The sequence below is a fragment of the Pteropus medius genome, unplaced genomic scaffold, assembly GCF_902729225.1.
Source record: "Pteropus medius unplaced genomic scaffold, Ma_sr-lr_union100, whole genome shotgun sequence".
Classification (NCBI taxonomy): domain Eukaryota; kingdom Metazoa; phylum Chordata; class Mammalia; order Chiroptera; family Pteropodidae; genus Pteropus; species Pteropus medius.
Window position 1 is genome coordinate 21,408,186 of NW_024349802.1, and position 15,108 is coordinate 21,423,293.

Below are 15,108 nucleotides of genomic sequence, written 5' to 3' on the forward strand. Positions count from 1 at the left end.
TAGTTCCCATTTCCTTTGATAGGGACATACAGTGAGGAAGGGGAAGAGAGAATATGTAGAGCGAAAGGCCTGCTGGCAGTTCCTAGCCTTTAACCTTTAGATTCCCCCATGGTTTTAGCCATAGGGAATGACTCTTGGTTCCTGTCTCCCCTTCACTGGTGTGGGGAATGGGTTGTTAGCAATCCCAGTGGAAATCTTCCTTGTTCTGCAGGAGTCCTCCTGGCCTGGCTGCAGGGCTGATCAGCATATTGCAGTCTCTGATTGTGGCTTGATTAACATTTTAATTCTCTTGCCTCCTCCCTACATTATAAGGATCAGAACAAGTGGTTATGATGAAGGCCTGGAGATGATTGTGGGGGGTGTGTGTGTGCACACGTGCACATGCGTGCGTGTGCATGCTCATGCGCAGGTATGGAGGCTTGGCAGGACTAGCTACATAATTCGTGGGGCTCAGTGAAAAAATGAAAATATGAGACCCCTTGTTTAAAAATTATTAAGAATTTAAAGACAGTGAAAGGACAGAGCAATCATGGGGCCCTCGGAGCACAGGGCTCTGTACACGGCTGCACACCCACCCACGAAGCCCGGCCAGGACTTGGTGTGGAATAGAGAGGGGCTGAGAAAGAGGCAAAGGAGGGATCTCAAGACCCTGCACCATTTTTTCCCCCTTTCCTGATATCTGCCCCGAGGAGCTATTGTCATAGAGCAACTTTCTCCTGGGTTTTCCGTATCTTATGAGTAGAAGAAAACCTCCACAAACCCTAAACCAAAAAAGAAAGGTTCCAGTGCTCTCTGATGACTTCAGAGACCTTAATACAGCTCCAACTGTCAATATTCCTTTAGTGGGTTTTGCAAATAAGAGTCCTGTGGGTAATTACCTTTTTAATAAAATACAGTTTGCAGATTGATAGTCAAATAGGTTTCCTGTTCTGGAAGCTGGGCCGTTCTTTCCCAGTCTGGGCTCCACGCTCAGCTCATGCCGCTCCCCTTTTGCATTTCCTTTATAATTAGGGAAAGAGCTGTTCATGGACTTAAACCTTCAGATACTCTCAGTTCCTGCTAATTTATTGTGTGAAAGAGCTAAATCTTATGAAAATTGCCATTTATTGCCTCATATTCATAATGTGCCTGTTTAATGAAATGAAATAGAAATGAATTATTTTTGGACTTCGTTGGTGGCTGCAGACCACAACGATAAATAATTATGCACATGAAAGGTTTAAATGGAATTTTCATAGAAAATGAACATATACTTAATTTTATTAACCAACCTGATACATGAGCCTAGAACTAGATATATTATTAGAAGTCTAGATTTATAAAATTTAGTTCAGGAATCATTCTATACTTTTCAAGATGATTTTTAGCTTTGCAAAAGCATTTGCTATCACTTCTTTTAAAAAATAGCTTCCTTAGGTGTATTTGAAGTGAACTTTGATTTAAGAAGTAATCGATTAGCACACAGTCGTTCAGGATGTCCCCTTTGTGCAAAGCAAGGCACACCTGTAGTCCCCTGGAAAAGAAGTAACATAATGTGCTTCTGAATTCTGTGTTGTTTTGTGTTTAGGACTAGTATTGGCCAACTTCCATTTCATTAATTCTGCACTTATGGGTCCTATTATGAGCAGCTTCTAATCTGAACAAATTTACAGCTTTGTCAAACTAATGCCTGTTTTAAAATTTTTTTTTTCACAAAACATGCAGTCTGTGGGACAATAAGGCGCTTCTCTGGTGAATCCTAGCTGAATGGTGATTTTTGGGAATGGATATTCACAGACGTTAAAAGAGCAATGCTACTTTCTGAAAGAATTTGTACTGGCTTCTTAGTGCCCCCTGCAGGGGAAAATATGCATATGTCTTTAAACAGGATAATTGTCAGGTTTGTTGGGTGCTCTTCTCTATCTAACATGTGCCTGACACATAGTAGGTTGGTAATAATAGATAAGTGCATGGCTTAATCAAGAAAACACTTTTATATGTATATTCCAGAGAGTGAAATAGTAACCATTCAGTTATCTGGAACCTGGATCAAAGGAATTTCCAAACTACTAGTTTTCTGTTACACATATGAATATAACATCCTAAAATATCAAAGAATATCAGAGAAAGCTGATCATGAGCTTAAAGCTCATCTAGTCCCACTTTAAGATAGCAATACATCATGAAGATGATGACGATGTTAATGATGATGATGATTATGATGTAAATGCCATTCTTTGAGCACCTAACATTGTAGACCCTTTATACACATCACCTCATTTAATTTTCATAATAACTTTGCAATATAGGTATTATTATTTCATTTTTCAGATGATGAACTAAGGCTCATGGAGGAGAAATGATTTTATCAAGGCCACACAGTTAGTAGCCGGCTTGAACTAGGTTTTTTTTTTTTTTGGTCCAAAACCCACATTCTTTTCCTTCACCATATTATCTCTACACAAGGCACTAGAGCTTGTCATTGCAAGGCAGGGTCAGGATTCAAGTTTCTTGACTCTTTTGTCAGTAAGGAAATGCTAATCCACGTGCTTCAAAAAATGCATCAAATTTTAACTTTAACCATCAAGGGTCATAAAACAGGGCCAAAGGTAATCCTCAGTAAGTCTATTGCAAATTGGTCGAATGGATTTGGGTTACTCGTGGGATATTGAGAGTAATCAGGGTGAGATGTGCCAATGTGCAGAAAAACCACATGAACTTGGTTTTTGGTCATGCTTTGATATCTAATTAGTGGTGTGATCTTCAGCAGTTAACCTCTTTGAACTTGCCTCCTCATTCACAAAAGAGGAGCAGCCTAAACACCTACCTGACAGGTGTGGTTGTGATATGATATAAGATCATGTTTAGGAAACGTTTTCTAGACTAAAATATAATTAACATATTATTTATTCCCAATCACTTGCATTCTTCTTTTTCTTATTTTGTAGTTTTTTTTTTTTTTTTTTGGTTTGGTTTGGTTTTAAACACATTGTTTTATAGATATTTTGTAAACATTTTAATTTCAATTTCTCTCATGTGCTTTTTTTGATCACTTTGATGGTAAACAGTAATTTTCCCTTTATAATGTGGACAAGTGTAATTTATTATAAAGTTCATTTAAGTTGGAAAATTATGCCCAGCATCTGGGTTAGAAAAATCATTGGCACACAAGAGGTTCAAGGGAATAAGGTTAACAATAGTAAATGTGAAAGGTCTTTGGCATGCCAGCTGGTGGCCAGCTGAGTAGGAGCCAGCTGGATTAATGAAGGGAGGCTGAAGGCCCAGAACAGGGGAGGTATCTGTATCTGGAGCTATTCAACCAACACCGTGAGTTGTACATGCAGGTTGTAGAGTCTTCCTATTGTTTCACATCTTCGCCAACATTCAGGGTCATCAGTGTTTTTAAGTATGCCTATTTTACTGGGTATAAAGTGGTATCTCTCTGTGGTTTTTCCTTGTGTTTCCCTGAAAATTAAATATACATCTATCCCATGAACCTACTTATTTCACTCCTGGGTATTTACTTAGAAAAATGAAAGCACACATCCAAACTTCTATAAGAATGTTTATAGCAACTTTATTCGAAACAGCCCCAAACTGGAAATAATCAAATGTCTATCAATAGGAGAATGGATAAATAAATTATGATATGTTTCTACTATGGGATACTAACCAGCAAGAAAAATGGAACACATTACTGCAACTTACAACATGATGAATTCCAAAAACATTATGCTGAATTAAAGAAGCCAGATGCAAAAAGAGTTCTTACTGTGATTATAGGTAAAACTAAGCTATGGTGATAGGAAACAGATCAGCGGTTCCCTAGGGTGGGGGTGGGAGGAGGATTCCCTGGGAAAGGACACCAGAGAACTTTTTGAAGTGATGGAGACAGTCCATATTTTAGTGTGGGTGTGGGTTTCACAGGTGTGTACATTTTGTCAAAATCCATTAAATTGTAATACTGAAAGCCTGTGCTTTCTATTGTATATAGATTATGACTCATGAAGTTGATTTATATATTAAAAAAAAAAATCCAAAGAGGTATTGAAATGAAGGTCCTTTGGATGTTGAGGAGTCTTGGAGACTTTCCAGAGGAAGGATTAAAGACCCACCTAGAAGAGGATAAATATGAGCGAAGGCAGGAGAGCCGACTCCCCAGACTGGAAGGTCTGTTCTGTGATGGATGGATTAGACACCTACTGTGTATCACTCTGGCAGAGAGAAAAGGGAGTGTCAGGGAAGCAGATGGTTTGAACTTTGTAGTAAGAAGGGCTTTGTCAAGAATTAGAGATGTCTTGTGATGTCTCAGGAGATTGTGAGCTCCCTGTCACTCCACAGAAGCTGGGTAGCTTCTTGTCAAGCATGTTGTGGAGTGGGGAATCTGGGAAATTTAACTAGAGGACCTTAAGGCTTTCTTCTGTGCAAAGATTCTCCAATTACAGGTGGTGTTTGGTAACAGAATATGAGCTTTGGAGTCAGGCTGTTCGTGTCTGCTTCTGGAGATCTCGGATGTACCACTCATGAGATTGTCTTAAGCAAATTGACTTCTCTAAGTTTCCTCATATCAAAAACTGTGTGTGTGTGTGTATGCTTGAATGTGTGTTTATCTTCCTTCTTTCCAATCTGTAAATCCCCCACCTCCTCACAATGCTGCACAACCTCAAAGATATAACGGGAACAGAAACTGAAATGATTCATGTAAAGGGCATTGCAAAGTACCTAGCATATATACTAAGTACATGATAAGTGCTCAGTAAATTTTAGCCATTATTGTTGATGATGATGATGATGATGATGATGATGATGATGATGATGATTGCTATTATGATGATTCTAAGAATTTTAGGTATCAGCACATGCCAAAGGTAAATGTTTTGGGGTAAAACTTAGGGTCATATATACAATCTCTCATATTAGACCCTGAAAGTGGCTATTACCTCCAACAGAAAGTATGATTAACATTCCACAAGTTAATCTAAAAAGTGGCAAAATAAGCCTTTGTGGAATACCAAACTTTGTGAATAGAAGAAATGGCAATGCATGTGTGTCCTTGACATTAGGAATTTATTTTGTACTTCATTATGTTCTTACTTGGCTTTGAGTCACAGCAGTTTAGCTAACCTTACAAGGAAAGGAATGGCTGCTAGGATTTGGCTGATCTTTGTCCCCGTCCTGTGGGGGCAGATCATGATAGCATAATGAACACATTTAGTCATAAAGGACTGATTCCAGATCATCTAGACGGAAAGACAATTTCCCAAAAGGTTTCTATGGATTAAAAGTTTCATTTATTTGGAAATTGGTCGTTCAGTCATGTGGATCAAAATTTAAAAGGAATGAAGTAATGTACAGTGGAACATTTTCCTCTTGTCCTTCAATTCTCTAGGCATTCAGGTCCCTTCTCCAGAGGCAACAAATTTAACCAGTTTCTTGTGTATCTTTCTAAAGGCATTTTATGCCATTTATAGATCCTTTTTCTATTTTTTTACACAGTAGTTTACCTCAGTGTTTTTACCTTTCATTTTTTTTTACTTTAACAGTATTCATTTAAAAATATTTTATTTCAGACCTTGTGAGCTTTCGCTTTAAATTTTTTTAGCATTTTATTTTATTTTATTATTAGTTTCAAGTATACAGTACATTTGTTAGACATTTATATAATTTATGAAACAATCCTCCCAATTACTCTATCATTCATCTGGCTCTACAAATATGTATATATCATATTTCATTTAACCAATCTAGTATTGATGAACATTTAGGTCTTCCCACACCTTTTGCTAATAAAAACGAGGCTTTGATAAATAATATGGCTCATAGGTCATTTGACATACATGTAAATAGAGCTGTAGGATAAATTTCTGCAAGTGGAATTGCTGGGTGAAATGGCATATGCTTTAAAAAAATTTGTGTTTCTGTAAATTGTCTGTTTATATCTTTGCCTGTTTTTTGATTGGTTCAGATATATAATAGTTTTCTGTTATTGAATTTATCAAAGATGTTTATAATATTCCTTTTATGTCCCTTTTCCTTGCAGACTTTAAGCATTATTTTAAAAGTTAACATATAGTAAGATTTACTTTCTTGGTGTGTAGTTCAGTGAGTTTTAACACATATACAGATTCTTGTAACCACCCCCACAATCAGGTTGTAGAATGGGTCCATCATCCAGAAAATTCCCTTGTGCTGCCTCTTTGTAGTCAAATCCTTCTCCATCCTCAATTTGACAACTACTGCTCTGTTCTCTGTAGCTATAGTTTTGCCTTTTCTCAAATGTAATATAAATGGAACTATGCAGCCTGCAACTTTTGAGACTTGTTTCTTTCTCTCAGTATAACGCCTCTGAGAGTCATCCCATTGTTGTAAGTATCCAATTCCTCATTTCTTTTTACTGCTGAATGGTAGTCTGTTGGATGAATGTGCAAACATTTGTTTTTCCATTCACCCACTGAAGGACATTTGAGTTGTCTTAAGTTTTTGGTGATAGTGAGTTGAGCCACTTTAAACATTTGTGTACAGGTTTTTGTGTGAATTTAAGTTTTCATTTCTATTGGGTAAATGCCTAGGCGTCGGTTTCTCTTGACTGATTTTTCCTCACTATGGTTACATTTTTCTTTTCTTTTTTTTTAAACACCTTGTAATATTTTATTGTGTACTGCTCATTGATGATATTTTGTAATCTCTGATTCTGTAATCTTTCTCTAAAGATGCTTTACTTTTGGTTAACAGATTGTCAATTATTGGATCATTACCTAATAATAGTGTGGACTTGGTCCTATATTTTGTTATGCCATATCCATGAAAAGCCCAAGGTAGTTCACAAGCCTCTCTAATTTGGTGGGACTCCGGTTCTTAGCTGTTTCCTCCATGGATCTAGTCAGGACTTGGTTTAAGGCTTTGTTCAGGTGGGTCTCGAGTAGACAGGGTCCTTACTCATAAGAAAACTTTCTGGTATGTTGGCCTGTTGCCTAGGGAGTTAATGAGGTGTTAACATGTCTTTCTATTGAGTCAGGCTGGACTGCCAGTGTGCTCTAGTGCTGCTCAGATCTCCAGTATTGCTTTTCCATTCTTAAGCTCATGGCAGCCATTCTCAGGTAAGCACAGTCTCATTCTGTGTATATGAACTTAGCCCTTGGATTAGGACTTTTGAGGAGCCCTAACATAAACATATGGGGTGCCCTTCTGTTATAGTCTCTTCTCTCAGTGCCCTGCCCCAAAGTTTCCAGCTGTTTCAGCTGCCCCAAACCTTGATCTTTGCCACTTCAGTTCAGCAGGACCACCACACTCTGCTTGGACTTGAGCTCATTGTACTTTATTTGGGAAATTGTCCCCAGGCATATCGCTGGGGTGATTTTACAGCACAGCTCCTGAATTTCCTGTCTCTTAGGAGTTACAGTTCTTGCACTATTGTCCAATACTTAAAAACAGTGGCATCCTCAATTTTTCTTTTTTTTTTTTTTAATAGTTGTTTGTGGCGAAGGGAAAGTCTGTTACCAGATATTTCTATCAGAAGCGTACTTAAATGACAGATTCAGGATGATTTATTAAGGGCAACCAGGGGTCTTTTGCTTGCAACCTAACTTTTTTTCAAGGACGACTTTGTTTTTTCAAGTGTCAGAGAACCCTGTGCGGAGGGCTACTGGGTATCTGACCTTGGTTGGTAATTTTTGTGTTCTTATGTTTGCTAAATTGAGTGGACTGGGAACTTTTTCCAAGGAGCTGAAACATAGCTTCTGTAAACTGCACTAAGCAATGAATTTTTAATTTTCAGTCCAGTTTTAACCACGGTAGTAAAAACAGGTTCAATTTTATGCTTATTGGGAATTCTTGATTCTTATAAATTCTAAAGAGATTAGATTTTCCCCCCAGCACAGCATGATTTCAGGACAGTTCTGCCTTTCTCAAAAGGGACAGTTTTCTTATTTGTAGAATGGAGATAAGGTCAGTGAAGGGAAGAGTATATAACAAAATTGGAAAACGTGTTTCTTTACTTAACCTGGTATTAAGTAATAACAAATTATGGGTCATGTCCACTAATTTTTCAAATGTGATATAGGCTGGGCTCAGTAGGAGCCATTGAGTTCTGCTCACCATATTTCTTATACTCCTCTGGGACCAGTGAGCTACCCTGGAAATTTTCTTCTTGTAGTTATGGCAGAGGTCCAAGAGAGTAGGTCCAAGTGCATGAACACATTTCAGCTGTGGCTGTATTATATTTGTTAGCATCCTATTGGCCAAAGCAAGACACATAGACAAACCCAACATCAATGACACATGCTCCTCCAATGGGAGTGAACAGGAGAAAGTGAATATTATTGAACAATAATCCAATCTCCTACAAGCACATATTATATACAAGTCACTAAAGCAACAAAAATGAGTAAGACATAGTCATTTGCCCTGGGAGCACTAAAAACATTGATCAGCCATCTTACAGCTCATGGAAGGTATATAGAAGGAGTTAAAAAACTCTAGTTCAAATAAACAGAAACTCTAAGGCTTTTAGAATTTTTTCCTTTTAATTTCACACCCTGGAGGATGTTAAACTTGGATTGCTGGCAGTCTACCAGAGCATTGTGTCGAGCTGAAATCCCCTACTATTAATAACCAGGTATACTGTGATTTTGAGATTTAAAGCCATGATCTTATGTTAGAAGCTGGGAAACCATTTAAGTTCATAACACTTCTAAAAGCACTTGGGCAAAGATGCTGGGGATTAAAGGGAAGAACTCATAAGCAGGTCTGTACACAGGGACTCAGAGCTGCATGGCTTTGTTTCAGGAACTCTCAGTAAGAAAGGTGCAGGGGAAACTGAAATCTGTAGGCCATCCGATCACCTGAAACAAGAATCTGGGGTTATTGAAATGAATGGATACAGGGACCAAGGAAGATCTTGACAGATTGCGGAAAACAGGGAAATGGCCTGGAAATATTGGTGCCACATGCCCTCCTTCAATAGTTAGTGTTGGGATTGTAGTTAGGTTTGAAGAAAGCTCAGAAAACCTGGGCCAGAGGGATGCTGAAAACCTCATGCTTTTAAAAAAATTATCCAAAATTTAGAGCACTAAAGTCGGGGGGCCTGAACTGAAGGGCTGGGTTATGGTTTCCAGAATCCCCAGACTCCTCCAAGTCTGAATCCTGACCCTGCCCAAAGGAACAGACATAAAATAAGAAAAATTTAGTTGGGACACGATATAGAAGATTTCAGGTTTTGTGTATTCTATGTTAGAAATATCTGCTCTGGTCCAACTCTCTCATTTCACAGTTGAGGAAGTAAAAGGCCTCTCGAGATCACATGAGTCTATGGCAGGACCAAGAGAGAACCAGTTCTGAGGCTTTAGGCTACATGTAGATGATATCTTTTTGTCTTCACTGTAATTCTATGAAGTAGTTACTGTAATTATTCCCATCTAACAGAAAAGGTAAATGAGGCACTAAGATACCACACAATTTGTCTAACGTCGCACAGCTAGTGAGTGGGGTAGCCGGGATTCAAGATCAAGGGCTTAGAGCCTAAATTGTTTTTTAAAATTTATTTGTTTTTATTAAATTTATTAGGGTAACTTTGGATAACCACATTATATTAACTTCACTGTTATTCTGCGGTGAGAGAGCTGGTTAGACCATGACATACATTAAAGTTCCCTAACAGACAAGGCTGTCCTTTTTCTGGGAGCCTGGCAGATCCCATAATTGTAAGGTGGAGAGACCTTAGGTTATCCTTATAGACAGATGAGGCTGGAAATTACTTTGGTTTGTGTCAGAACTGCCGCAGAAAGCTCCGGAAGACTTCTGAGCTGTCCAAGGTGCTGACTCTCAACTTTCTCTGAAGTGTCTTTGTCTATTGCATCCATCACCAATGTTTACTAACTTTTATCCTAGAAGTCTAGATTGAAATAAATAATCACTATATTTCTACTGTGTTCTAGGCATTTTATTTTATTTTACTTTATTTATTTTTTAATTTAATTTATTTTCCCTAGGCATTTTAGATTTGTTATTTCACTGCGGCCTCACAATTCAGTGATTTACTTTCTTTTGAGGAAGAGAAAAGCAGATTAACTACTATCTATGTTACAAGGAAGATTGAAGCAATTACCTGTTAGAAGTGTAAAAACTGGGATGTGGAAAGAGGTGACAAGAAAGTATTTACGGAGCCTTAAAGTGGGGCTAGAAGGATAATTTCAGTAAGGTTAAGGGAATGGTGTGAATAAGGAATAGTCTGTTGATACTAGCAATATGTTTCCTTTTACAATTGATTTAAAGCATAGATCACATAAAAATGTATAAATTTACATAGTTACTCTACCACTGTGACAACATGCCTTTAAGAAAATATGTTTCTTATTTAAGAATTGACTTCTTGGCATTTGAATTTTCACTCTGTATTTATTGACTAAATGATTTTTGAATACATTTCTCAGCCATTCTGCATTTCAGTTTTTCCATATGTAAATGGAACTATAACACTTACCGTATAAAGTTGCTATAATAGTTATATAGACAATACCAATAGGACATTTAGAACATTGGCACATAATAAGCATTTCAAACGTGGCAGTTATTTTTAGTGTTGGTTATTATAACATTGTAGCCATAAAAATCTTCTTGCAACTTTTTTTGGTTAAATTTTAATTGCTGTGGTCTTTATTCAAGCATGCATTTTATCTATTGATTTCATTAAATCAGTATGTTATGTTTAAAAATATTTTCCTTCATAAATATTATTATAGTAAATATATAGAAACATGTGGTGGTCAAATTGGAAGGGTAAGAAGGCATCAGATTATGAGGAGTGTCCTATGTCATGCTAAACAGTTTGGATTTTATCCTGCGGGCAATGGTCAACCATCTAGGATTTTGATTTATAGAGTGATGATGCACAGTGTCTTGGGAAAATTAATATGGCACAAAATACATTGGAGACAGGTAGGCCAGTTAAAAAATTATAGCATTAGCCCACATAGGAGGTGATAATTTCCTGCATTGAGTTTGGCCACTGGGAGTATGATGGCAGGAAGAGACCTGAGAGGTCATTGTTAGGGAAAATAGAAAATATTTTGTTAATAAATGTAAGTGAGAAGAAAGAGGGGAAGATATGTGTGGAGCTTGAGTGATGAGGAAATTGATGGTATCCTTGACAGAAATAGAGGTTATCTAGATGGAGACCTGCGTGTGAATGGGAAATCAGTCTAGATATTGATCCTGTTTTACAAATTTTGAAAATGTGATAATAGGCAGCTGTATCAGTTCTTTTATACATGAGTCACTGTCAGTAAAAATTTTCATCAAGTGTATTTGAATGTAATTTTTTTATAGAAATTCTGCCCCATTCTATACTTAGTATTTTAAATTACATTTTAATTTTATTCCTCAAAGTATCAGCATTCTTAGTTTTAAGGAAAAGAAATTGTCTCTGGCTAATTTAAACAAGAAAGGAATTTATTAAAGTGATATTGATTTGGTCAAAGAGTGCTTGGAATCCAGGCTCAGAGTATGGTTAAAAACAAGAGATAACGGACAGCAACAACCACCACTGACCAAATTATGCTAAGAACCAGTCTGTGAAGACACTGCTGTCCTCTCTGTAGAACGTTGAATGCCATGGCTGACACTACTACTGGCAACAAGCAGAGGATGCTATACCTGCCTCTAATGTCTTTGAAAACTGGAAGCTTCTACTGCCGTTATTTTTCCACTTCCAGAATAGATTCTCGTCTGTTTCTGCTTATTTTTTTGTCACTAGGTCCTTACTCAAAGTCCAGAGTAGAGGCATCTGATTAACCAAGCCCAGATTTTACATCCTAGCAATAAGGGAGGCTGGGAGAAGAGTGTCTTCTGCAGTGAGAGGGGGTCCCTGCCTCCTTCCAAGATTCCTAAGAAGGGACTTCTGTAGTTATAGGACAGGCATTTGGGTACTTGGCAGCCAAAAACAAAACACAGCAAACAAAAAACCATAAATAAGCAATGTCCACCATATACACCTGTAGGTTATATTTTATATCATGAGAGCAGAGTATCTAGAAACACTTTTTTTCCTTTTCTCTTTCGTTAGTTTCAAATATAGATATAGAATGTCCCAAGAATCAAAGCACTTACAGCCACAGCCAAAAAGGTCAGAAAATTGCCCGGTATTTCGCGGCTGGTACTGCTCAAGTTGTAGCCTATTACAGACTGAAACAGAGCACCACTTGACCTTTTCATGTGGCAAGACGTTGTAGTATTGGAATTCCTTCTTTCGATGATTTTTTTTGCCCTTTCACCCTTTTCCAGTTATTTGAATTCAGGTCCAAAAGGAAAAAAAAATGAGGACAAAAGATTTGGTCTGAAATTCCAGGTTGGGGTGAACTGATTCTAATTTTTAATTTAGAGAGAGAAGAGTTTTTTGTTTGTTTGTTTTTTCTTACTTATATGAGTAAGACATTGGATTGAGAATCAGGGAGCTCAGATCCTAAACTTGGGCAAGTCCCTGCCTCTCTCTGGACCTGCGATTCCTCGATTACGGGGTCCTGGATTTGGAGTCAGGCAGACTCAGATTCGGGCTCCCACTTATTGACTGATATGAACTTGAGAATACTATGCTCTTAGCCTCATTTTTCTCATAGGAGAAATCAGCATAATAACAGTACTTTCTTCATAGATTTATTGTGTGAATTAAAAAAAAAGCCATGTTTGTAAAACTTGTGGAAAAAAAAAATAGGATGGTTGTGCCCTAGGTGATCTTTAAGGACTTTCCAGGTGTCTGAGAGTCTGATATTTCACATAATTTGCAGAGTATACACACAATGTGTGTATATGCATATCTTTTAGTTCATATAGTGCAAAAGTTAGAGGGACAGTTATTATCAGAAAGTAGAGGAAAATTCCTTCCTCCTTTTTTCTCTTCTGCAATCTGTGAGAATAGCTCCATTTAAAATAGTGTGATAAATACTTAGAAATGATATGCATAATACACATTAATTATCCTCTAGGAACCTATGGCACAAATGAAGAGACCAGAAGGACAAAGTTCTATGTTGATATGGGTTGAAATATGAAATAACCGTCAAAGCAGTGTCACAGTGAGCTCAGAGAAGGGAAGGGAAAGGGCTACATGGGCAGGATGAACAGAGCCAGCTCCCAGAGGAGTTCCGTAAGGAATGCAGTTGAGTTTCTGCGTGTGCGTGTGTGTCAGAGCAGCTTTACTTAAAGCTTCCAGATTTGACTAAGGGAGCTGAGATGCTCATATCCCTCTGAAGGTTGGGGAAAATGGCTGGTGTGGTGGTTTTAAAATATATCAGCAAGTTCTTTGACATGCCCCCTCACCCCCATCAAAAAATGGAATCTCATTCTCCTCTCCTTGAATATGGGTTGGTCTTAGTGACTCACTTTTAATGAGTAGAATGAGGTGAGTGACTTTGTCGACTGAGGAGTCTATGTTAGAAAAGGCAATACAGCTTCCACCAGACTGTCTCTCTTTTGGGATGCTCACTCCTGAAGCATTCATGCAATGTAATCCTATATGAAAGCATTGTATTAATTAATTATTCATTGCCTTTCTCCACCTAGCATAAACTCCATGAGATCAGGTCTCTTATTTAGCTTATGCTCCATTTAACAACTGGCTCAGGACTGACATGTAGATGCTCAATGGGTGTTTGCTGAATGAATAACCGAGTGACTAGGTAGATAGATATATGTATCTAGAAGCCAGGATAACAGCAGTTTGGATACTATTAGCATATAGGTGATGGTTGAAACAATAAGGGTAGAGAAGATCATGACTAGTGTGAGGGACTTTAGTTAAGTTAGATTATAGCCTAGAATCCCACAAACATTAGATAAAACTTAGTTATTATTATTCTTTCAGTTATTCAGCATAGGATTGAAATGCATTGACCCAACTGGGAATGATTATAGTAAGGCATTTGTATCATACTTTATAATTTCTGAGGTGCTTTTACATTTTTCAATTCACTCAATTTTTTACAATGAAACATCTGAGATATTATTATTCCTATTTTTTAATGTTAATAAATGGAAAGACTTGGGCAAGAACCTAGATTTAAAATTTTCTAAGGCCAGTGGCCTTTGATTGAAGAATAGGAAGGAGGATATTAAGTACAAGGATTTAGAACTGACATTCACCCATCTCAGATAAAACTGACTTACCCCAGAAATAGTTCAGTACTAAGTCTTTGAATTACATGTATCCTAAAAATTTCCAGAATTCAGTGGAAGAATGTCCCTCTGACATGGTTCATTTGTACTACAACATTGGAACAGCTGAAGTGAATCTTTTTCATTCCTTCATTCAACGGGTATTTGTAGAGCTTTGTGCTGGGTACTGTGTGGGTTACACAGAAGTACAATGTATAGATTTTGCCCTTAAAGTTGTTATTGCTTAATTGGGATGAGAGGAGAGTAAAGACACACAGTATGAAACCACAGCTTGATAGAGCAGAATTTGAATTTTTAGTCTCTGTGTTCGAAGTTTAGGAAAACTCATATGAAATATGGACCATATTTCCTATTAATCAAGCAAGCATCACCTGACAGAGATGCCGTTAATCACTGCTTTCCTGTCACGGATTTGCTTGTTCAGAGAAGATTGTCCAAGGTCCTGGGGACTTTTTCTCACCATGCATTATGACTTACAGCTCCTGTGTGTGAGATTAAGAGATGGGAAGAAACAATGAGACTGGGCGAACCGATCACCAGGTTATTGCTTCCATATCCCACTTTGACTTACAGGGGAAGGAGAGCGCAATTAATTCCTTCCTTCAACAAACATTGACCACATACCTCTTTTGAATGAGGCAATGTGATGGACTCTGGAAAGATAAACACAAGAATAAAGACCTGTCCCTGTATTTGAGGAGCTCATAGGGCAGAGGCAATGGTATAGACCAATCAAGAGAAGACCAAATTCTGGGATTTTGTTTAAATGACCCAGTGAGCACATTTTTTTCTGTGTGACTGTGGGAGTTTCTGGCACTACCAGGGGAAAATGTGTCTGAGAATGAAGCCCAGTTGTGAAGGTAAAAGAGGTAGTCTGGGATCACGTGGAGACCTGAATAGACCCTCCTCTGCAGGTTGATCAGGTAGTAACTTAATATATCACCTTTTAAAATATTTACTCAGCTT

The 15,108-nt window shown here is 37.7% G+C and overlaps 1 protein-coding gene across 8 annotated transcripts in view; it reads left to right on the plus strand.

The window, feature by feature from the left end:
• Positions 1-15,108, plus strand: part of SGCD (sarcoglycan delta) — a 1,323,040-nt gene that overhangs the window by 112,205 nt on the left and 1,195,727 nt on the right. Inside the window, exon 1 of one of the 8 annotated variants that reach the window (XM_039836686.1) lies at positions 6,324-6,344. The exons of 6 other annotated variants lie outside the window; for them this stretch is intronic. The gene's annotated coding sequence lies outside the window, so the exon portion shown is untranslated. Of the gene's footprint in view, positions 1-6,323; positions 6,345-6,995; positions 7,077-15,108 lie in introns of those variants that run through there. One more of the 8 variants, XM_039836684.1, reaches the window with a different exon arrangement.